Source organism: Gouania willdenowi, chromosome 18, assembly GCF_900634775.1.
Source record: "Gouania willdenowi chromosome 18, fGouWil2.1, whole genome shotgun sequence".
NCBI lineage: Eukaryota > Metazoa > Chordata > Actinopteri > Blenniiformes > Gobiesocidae > Gouania > Gouania willdenowi.
Window position 1 is genome coordinate 6,616,040 of NC_041061.1, and position 5,919 is coordinate 6,621,958.

General features: G+C 37.4%; 1 protein-coding gene and 12 non-coding genes across 13 annotated transcripts in view; all 13 read right to left on the minus strand.

The window, feature by feature from the left end:
* The window catches only part of adisspb (adipose secreted signaling protein b), a 51,816-nt gene extending 47,449 nt beyond the window's left edge, over positions 1 to 4,367 (minus strand). The window contains exon 1 of the mRNA XM_028475162.1: positions 4,238 to 4,367. The gene's annotated coding sequence lies outside the window, so the exon portion shown is untranslated. The remainder of the gene's footprint in view (positions 1 to 4,237) is intronic.
* trnan-guu (transfer RNA asparagine (anticodon GUU)) lies at positions 62 to 135 on the minus strand. Its single transcript has one exon. It is a non-coding gene; the product is annotated as a tRNA-Asn (tRNA).
* trnan-guu (transfer RNA asparagine (anticodon GUU)) lies at positions 241 to 314 on the minus strand. Its single transcript has one exon. It is a non-coding gene; the product is annotated as a tRNA-Asn (tRNA).
* trnan-guu (transfer RNA asparagine (anticodon GUU)) lies at positions 424 to 497 on the minus strand. The gene has a single exon. It is a non-coding gene; the product is annotated as a tRNA-Asn (tRNA).
* On the minus strand, positions 1,258 to 1,331 carry trnan-guu (transfer RNA asparagine (anticodon GUU)). Its single transcript has one exon. It is a non-coding gene; the product is annotated as a tRNA-Asn (tRNA).
* On the minus strand, positions 1,597 to 1,670 carry trnan-guu (transfer RNA asparagine (anticodon GUU)). Its single transcript has one exon. It is a non-coding gene; the product is annotated as a tRNA-Asn (tRNA).
* Positions 1,782 to 1,855, minus strand: trnan-guu (transfer RNA asparagine (anticodon GUU)). The gene has a single exon. It is a non-coding gene; the product is annotated as a tRNA-Asn (tRNA).
* On the minus strand, positions 1,961 to 2,034 carry trnan-guu (transfer RNA asparagine (anticodon GUU)). The gene has a single exon. It is a non-coding gene; the product is annotated as a tRNA-Asn (tRNA).
* On the minus strand, positions 2,141 to 2,214 carry trnan-guu (transfer RNA asparagine (anticodon GUU)). Its single transcript has one exon. It is a non-coding gene; the product is annotated as a tRNA-Asn (tRNA).
* trnan-guu (transfer RNA asparagine (anticodon GUU)) lies at positions 2,480 to 2,553 on the minus strand. Its single transcript has one exon. It is a non-coding gene; the product is annotated as a tRNA-Asn (tRNA).
* trnan-guu (transfer RNA asparagine (anticodon GUU)) lies at positions 2,660 to 2,733 on the minus strand. Its single transcript has one exon. It is a non-coding gene; the product is annotated as a tRNA-Asn (tRNA).
* On the minus strand, positions 2,843 to 2,916 carry trnan-guu (transfer RNA asparagine (anticodon GUU)). Its single transcript has one exon. It is a non-coding gene; the product is annotated as a tRNA-Asn (tRNA).
* Positions 3,508 to 3,581, minus strand: trnan-guu (transfer RNA asparagine (anticodon GUU)). The gene has a single exon. It is a non-coding gene; the product is annotated as a tRNA-Asn (tRNA).
* Positions 4,368 to 5,919: the final 1,552 nt, after the last annotated feature.

The following is a 5,919-nucleotide window of genomic DNA, read 5'->3' on the forward strand; positions in this document are numbered from 1 at the left end:
CTGTATATATTACAAGGGAAATTTTCAAAACACCAAAGGCAGAATGACTTAAAAATCAAGTCGTCCCTGGGTGGGCTTGAACCACCAACCTTTCGGTTAACAGCCGAACGCACTAGCCTATTGCGCCACAGAGACTGTGAGTGAATAATTTTTTGTGTTTTTTTTTTTTTTTTTTTGAGACTATGTTTGACAAGGGTTATTTCTCAAAACACCAAAGGTGGATTGACTTAAAAGTCAGGTCGTCCCTGGGTGGGCTTGAACCACCAACCTTTCGGTTAACAGCCGAACGCGCTAGCCTATTGCGCCACAGAGACTGTGAGTGAACAATTTTTTGTGTTTTTTTTTTTTTTTTTTTTTTTGAAACTATGTTTGACAAGGGTTATTTCTCAAAACACCAAAGGCGGAATGACTTAAAAATCAAGTCGTCCCTGGGTGGGCTTGAACCACCAACCTTTCGGTTAACAGCCGAACGCGCTAGCCTATTGCGCCACAGAGACTGTGAGTGAACATTTCTTTGTGTTTTTTTTCTTTTTCTTTGAGACTGTATATTTTACAAGGGAAAATTCTCAAAACACCAAAGGCAGATTGACTTAAAAGTCAGGTCGTCCCTGAACCACCAACCTTTCGGTTAACAGCCGAAATGCGTCACAGAGACTGTGAATGAACATTTCTTTGTGTTTTTTTTCTTTTTCTTTGAGACTGTATATTTTACAAGGGAAATTTTTCAAAACACCAAAGGCGGAATGACTTAAAAGTCAGGTCGTCCCTGGGTGGGGTTGAACCACCAACCTTTCAGTTAACAGCCGAAATGCGCCACAGAGACTGTGAATGAACATGTTTTTGTGTTTTTTTTTTTTTTTCTTTGAGACTGTATATTTTACAAGGGAAAATTCTCAAAACACCAAAGGCAGATTGACTTAAAAGTCAGGTCGTCCCTGAACCACCAACCTTTCGGTTAACAGCCGAAATGCGCCACAGAGACTGTGAATGAACATTTCTTTGTGTTTTTTTTTCTTTTTCTTTGAGACTGTATATTTTACAAGGGAAATTTTTCAAAACACCAAAGGCGGAATGACTTAAAAGTCAAGTCGTCCCTGGGTGGGGTTGAACCACCAACCTTTCAGTTAACAGCCGAAATGCGCCACAGAGACTGTGAATGAACATGTTTTTGTGTTTTTTTTCTTTTTCTTTGAGACTGTATATTTTACAAGGGAAATTTTTCAAAACACCAAGGGCAGATTGACTTAAAAATCAGGTCGTCCCTGGGTGGGCTTGAACCACCAACCTTTCGGTTAACAGCCGAACGCGCTAGCCTATTGCGCCACAGAGACTGTGAGTGAACAATTTTTTGTGTTTTTTTTTTTTTTTCTTTGAGACTGTATATTTTACAAGGGAAAATTCTCAAAACACCAAAGGCAGATTGACTTAAAAGTCAGGTCGTCCCTGAACCACCAACCTTTCGGTTAACAGCCGAAATGCGCCACAGAGACTGTGAATGAACATTTCTTTATGTTTTTTTTCTTTTTCTTTGAGACTGTATATATTACAAGGGAAATTTTTCAAAACACCAAAGGCAGAATGACTTAAAAATCAAGTCGTCCCTGGGTGGGCTTGAACCACCAACCTTTCGGTTAACAGCCGAACGCGCTAGCCTATTGCGCCACAGAGACTGTGAGTGAACAATTTTTTGTGTTTTTTTTTTTTTTTTTTTTTTTTTGAGACTATGTTTGACAAGGGTTATTTCTCAAAACACCAAAGGCGGAATGACTTAAAAGTCAAGTCGTCCCTGGGTGGGCTTGAACCACCAACCTTTCGGTTAACAGCCGAACGCACTAGCCTATTGCGCCACAGAGACTGTGAGTGAATAATTTTTTGTGTTTTTTTTTTTTTTTTTTTGAGACTATGTTTGACAAGGGTTATTTCTCAAAACACCAAAGGTGGATTGACTTAAAAGTCAGGTCGTCCCTGGGTGGGCTTGAACCACCAACCTTTCGGTTAACAGCCGAACGCGCTAGCCTATTGCGCCACAGAGACTGTGAGTGAATAATTTTTTGTGTTTTTTTTTTTTTTTTTTTTGAGACTATGTTTGACAAGGGTTATTTCTCAAAACACCAAAGGTGGATTGCCTTAAAAATCAAGTCGTCCCTGGGTGGGCTTGAACCACCAACCTTTCGGTTAACAGCCGAACGCGCTAGCCTATTGCGCCACAGAGACTGTGAGTGAACAATTTTTTGTGTTTTTTTTTTTTTTTCTTTGAGACTGTATATTTTACAAGGGAAAATTCTCAAAACACCAAAGGCAGATTGACTTAAAAGTCAGGTCGTCCCTGAACCACCAACCTTTCGGTTAACAGCCGAAATGCGCCACAGAGACTGTGAATGAACATTTCTTTGTGTTTTTTTTCTTTTTCTTTGAGACTGTATATATTACAAGGGAAATTTTTCAAAACACCAAAGGCAGAATGACTTAAAAATCAAGTCGTCCCTGGGTGGGCTTGAACCACCAACCTTTCGGTTAACAGCCGAACGCACTAGCCTATTGCGCCACAGAGACTGTGAGTGAATAATTTTTTGTGTTTTTTTTTTTTTTTTTTTTGAGACTATGTTTGACAAGGGTTATTTCTCAAAACACCAAAGGTGGATTGACTTAAAAGTCAGGTCGTCCCTGGGTGGGCTTGAACCACCAACCTTTCGGTTAACAGCCGAACGCGCTAGCCTATTGCGCCACAGAGACTGTGAGTGAACAATTTTTTGTGTTTTTTTTTTTTTTTTTTTTTTTGAAACTATGTTTGACAAGGGTTATTTCTCAAAACACCAAAGGCGGAATGACTTAAAAATCAAGTCGTCCCTGGGTGGGCTTGAACCACCAACCTTTCGGTTAACAGCCGAACGCGCTAGCCTATTGCGCCACAGAGACTGTGAGTGAACATTTTTTTGTGTTTTTTTTTTTTTTCTTTGAGACTGTATATTTTACAAGGGAAAATTCTCAAAACACCAAAGGCAGATTGACTTAAAAGTCAGGTCGTCCCTGAACCACCAACCTTTCGGTTAACAGCCGAAATGCGTCACAGAGACTGTGAATGAACATTTCTTTGTGTTTTTTTTCTTTTTCTTTGAGACTGTATATTTTACAAGGGAAATTTTTCAAAACACCAAAGGCGGAATGACTTAAAAGTCAGGTCGTCCCTGGGTGGGGTTGAACCACCAACCTTTCAGTTAACAGCCGAAATGCGCCACAGAGACTGTGAATGAACATGTTTTTGTGTTTTTTTTTTTTTTTCTTTGAGACTGTATATTTTACAAGGGAAAATTCTCAAAACACCAAAGGCAGATTGACTTAAAAGTCAGGTCGTCCCTGAACCACCAACCTTTCGGTTAACAGCCGAAATGCGCCACAGAGACTGTGAATGAACATTTCTTTGTGTTTTTTTTCTTTTTCTTTGAGACTGTATATTTTACAAGGGAAATTTTTCAAAACACCAAAGGCGGAATGACTTAAAAGTCAAGTCGTCCCTGGGTGGGCTTGAACCACCAACCTTTCGGTTAACAGCCGAACGCGCTAGCCTATTGCGCCACAGAGACTGTGAGTGAAAAATTTTTTGTGTTTTTTTTTTTTTTGGATACTGTATGTTTTACGAGGGTCATTTTTCAAAACACCAAAACATAGTATTTTATTGAGCATTAACACTGTTAGTTTGCAGTAAATTTGTCCAAAAAATAGCCCAAAAAGGAACTCGGAAAAATTTCTCAATTATTTTTAATTAATTGTTAAATATTTTCGAGTACCCTCTGCAATGATCTATAAATTAATCACACTTGCAAAGGAGAATAACAAGTCCGGTGTTATGCATTCGCACACAGAGCTGTGAACACAATCACATATCAACACTTTCAGCAGTTGCTGCAGCATGTGGCCACGCTAAAGGAAGTCGATCACCAGTTACAATGGTCGCCACTGAAGCTATAACACCGGTAATGTTACACGTTATTAGATAACGCCGGTAATGTTACATGTTATGCAAGCTCAAGGCGATAAGGGTACAGCGAAGTGCCGGTTGAAACAAAAAATAGAAAAACAACTGGTGTTTAATTCGAATACGTTGTTTTAAAAAGATATTATGTTCTCTCTTAAAAAGGGTACCGTTAAATCTAGCGCCGTCGTCGCAGTAACATAAGAAAGAGGCTTTTAAAACTGATAAAAACTATGACAAAGTATACATCATTCAAATGGTACTTACTTTTTTAAGTGAAATGCAGTAACAGTTCAACGTCTGCTATTTCCGAACGATGGAGACTCTAAGGTCGCGGTTTTTGATGACTGTTGCTTTCTCAAAAGGAGCATCTAGATTTGCTGTCGTGCAACCTGACATTGGAAAGAGACGGTCCTTATTGGTTTATGTCCAATTTCACACTGCGCAGTGGCAGTGATGATTGGACGACGACATTGGAGCTGAGACATTAAAGTTTTTCGTTTTTTTTTTTTTTTCTACACCAAAGGAAATTTACTCTATGTGCAAACTGAACTTCTGAAGAGTTTAAACTTTGAATAATGTCTGACTTTGCCGATCTACTGTAAAGTGTAACTGTTCTAAAGAAGTTTTTTGTTTTTTTTTTTTTTTTTTTTTTTTAAATACTGTTTATTTTACAATAGTTAATTTTCTGACAAATCTAGTCACTGTCTCAAAGATAAAGAAATACAGGTGCTGGTCATATCATTTGGATATCATGAAAACCTTGATTTATTTCAGTAATTTTATTTTATTTTATTTTTTTAAAAAAAGGGAAACTTGTATATTATATTCATTCATTACACACATACTGACATATTTGAAATGTTTATTTCTTTTCATTTTAATGATTATAACTGACAACTAATGAAAATTGCAAATTCAGTATTTCAGAAAGTTAGAATATTACTTAAGACTGATAAAAAAAATAAAAAAAAAAGATTTCTAGAAATGTTGGCCAACAGAAAAGTATGAACATGAAATGTATGAGCATGTACAGCAGTTACTGCAGCAATGGAGTGGATCAGTCTGTGGCACTGCTCAGGTGTTATGAGAGCCCAGGTTGCTCTGATAGTGGCCTTCAGCTCACCTGCATAGTTGGGTCTGGCGTCTCACGTCTTCCTCTTCACAATACCTCATAGATTTTCTTTTGGGTTAAAGGTGCAGTCTGCACCTCTTATAAAAGTGACTTTTTGTTATATTTGCTAAAGCTGTCACTATGTAAGGACAGCTTTGCATCAAACTAGTAGTTTGTGTGAAAAAAACAGGTTCATTGAGTCCCACCGAGATACTCAATTTGGGGTTTTCATTAGTTGTCAGTTACAATTATCAACATTAAAATAAATGATTTAAATAGGTCAGTCTGTGTGAAATGAATGTATACAAGTTTCACTTTTTGAATGGAATTACTAAAATAAATCAACTTTTACATAATATTCTGATTATATGACCAGCACCTGTAAATGATACACAAAAATAATTATACCTACAGTGACAGAAAAAATAACACTGTATTACACAGTCTCAAAGTGGAATGACTGTAACACAGACTAACTGATCTATAGTTATGCATTTTTCACCACAGTGACTGACAATGTTTCTCCTTATTATAATTATGCTGTCCATATTTCCACTTCCAGTCAAACATTTTTAATCCAGGTTTATAAAAAATATCCTGAAAGAAGAACTAAATCCTGCACCACTGATGTATTCCCAGCACCGTTCTCAAACCCAAGCATCGCTACTGGAAAAATGTTGCATATCTGGCTACCCACTTAAAAATCTAAAACTCAATTTATATAAATATAAATAATGAAGACTTTAATTCATGCTCGGCGTACAGAAGTGATCACATTCACCATGCGAAACAACCCATTTCACACAAGTTTTCAGTGACGACATAAACACAAAAA